This window comes from Mandrillus leucophaeus, unplaced genomic scaffold (assembly GCF_000951045.1).
Source record: "Mandrillus leucophaeus isolate KB7577 unplaced genomic scaffold, Mleu.le_1.0 Scaffold352, whole genome shotgun sequence".
Classification (NCBI taxonomy): Eukaryota; Metazoa; Chordata; class Mammalia; order Primates; family Cercopithecidae; genus Mandrillus; species Mandrillus leucophaeus.
This window is the reverse complement of record NW_012103721.1, coordinates 126,271-128,449: the sequence shown is the minus strand read 5'-3', so window position 1 is coordinate 128,449 and position 2,179 is coordinate 126,271.

Genomic DNA, 2,179 nt, shown 5'->3' with positions numbered 1-2,179 from the left:
AGTCTTTTAACTTTGTTGCATAAAAGCAAACAAAGTATGTCTTGAGGGTCTAAAATTCCATTTAGTAGTCACGGCTGTAAACTCATACATGGGGCTTTGGGATGGAGTGAAAACCACCGTCACCTGGCGTGGACGCTGCGTGGTATTTTTAGCGTGGTGGCCTGCTGGTGCCTTGAGCTCCATCTGCAGCGTGAGCAACAGCTGTGCATTTGAGAAATGTGGGCAGGTCAGCTTGCTCCTCCAGGGGCCTGCGGGGATGCGGGTGAGGGGCCTGGGATGAGGCCACGTCAGTGGGAAGGAGCTTGGTTGTGTCAGCAGATCTGTCTGCCTCTACAGGCCCGCAAGCCAGCCAGAACCCAGTTTTCCTTTGGTCATCTAATGCCAGAAAAAACCTGTTTCTTAGAGATTCTTGTAATTTACATTAATGAACTATTTGACCATACATAAAATGTTATAAATGCATGAGGTTTTACAACTTGGCAGATGTGTAACTCACATGTTAGGATTGAATCAAACTGTTGAAGATATTTGTTTCACTTGAAGGTTTTTAGCATTTTATGTGCAAACCAAATGCCAATAGCATTTTGAAAGCGTGTTTTGGAATTTTAAACACAGAATGGGACAGTGCTGGGTCTCTGGGATGCTGGTGAGGTGGACGTGACCTCAAGTTCTTGGAGCTTGCAAGCAAGCAGGATTCCTAAACTGTCACACCTGCAGTGCTGGAAGTCAAAGTGGATTTCTGTAAACGAGGTATTAGTGCAATAAGGAACAGATGAGTGCCCTCGGAGGGCAGTTTCTGAGCCTCCCAGACACCCCAGGAAGAAGCGGGGGGGGCAGTTACCCACCAGAACCTGGATGGTGGAGCCAGGTTTGCTGGTGGTCCTGCGTGGCAGGTCATTACGTGCAATAAGAAACAGGCGATCGCCCTTGAGGGCGGTTTCTGGGCCCCCTTCGCAACCGCAAGTGGTAGACGCCCCAACGTGGGAGATGGGGTGGGGTTCAGTTATCCACCGGAGCCTGGATGGTGGATCTGGGTTTGCTGGTGGTCCTGCGTGGCAGGTAATTACGTGCAATAAGGAACAGGTGAGTGCCCTTGAGGGCGGTTTCTGGGCCCCCTTCGCAACCGCAAGTGGAAGACGCCCCAAAGTGAGGGGGAGGGGTGGTGGCCGGTTATCCAATGGGGCCAGATTTGCTGGTGGCCGCTGCGTGGCAGGTCACTGAGTGGAGCGATGAGAGGTGAGTGGAGTGGGAATAGAGGACGTACCCTCCACAGCTACTGCTGGGAGTTGGCTCTGGTGGCAGAGGGGGCATAGAGGGATTCCCATCAGGGGCAACACAGCTGGGGTCCCACGTGTGCTGGATGCCAAGGTGTGGCCGTATGTGAGCTCAGTCTCCACAGCCTCTCTGGGACGTGGATTCAGTTACCTTCCCATCTCACATTTGAGAACTCTCAGGGGCTCACATCACAGCTGGGTGGGGTGGAACTAATGTCTCAGGCAGGACGGTGGCCCCAGAGCCCAGCTCTTACACCCCCTGCTGTTTTCAGTCCACCAAACTTGTAGAGAAGCGGGTGTGGTGGTGGGGGGCGGAGAAACCAACACAGTAGAAGGGGGGCAGGAAATAAACCAGGCAGGAGACACAGGCAGTGCTTGGGAGATCTGCGCGGGGTCTGGGGGCCACCTCTGGGCCTGTGAACCCCGTTCTGTGCTCCCGGCTTGTCCAACCTTGGCCCTCAGCCACATGCTGTGCACTTTAGGTGAAATCTCAGTCCCTCGCGTGGTACGGGCATCTTTTCTCCCTGGCTTTGCCTCTCCTTAAATCATAGAGTCTCAGTGGGGATGGTGGGGTGGTTGGTGGTTCATGGAATTTGCCCTCCACCTCCCCATCCTTGTCCTGTCTAGCCTGTTACCTGAATCTGTGTCTCTTCAGAGCCTGCAGATGGTGTGGAGGCCACGGCAGCCTCTCGCTGACCGGCCTCTCAAACTTTTTTATTCATCAGTCATGTTAAATGCTGATTCCTAGGCACCCCATTAGACTCTCTATGCCTGCCTGGCGTGGGTCCTTTGAGGAAGGTGGAGAGGGTTGCTGGGCTGTTCCAGGAGGGAATTTGCATTTGTGGAATGTCCACTGTGCTCCTTCCAGCGCTCTACTTTCCACGCACACGTGGCATTAAACCTGG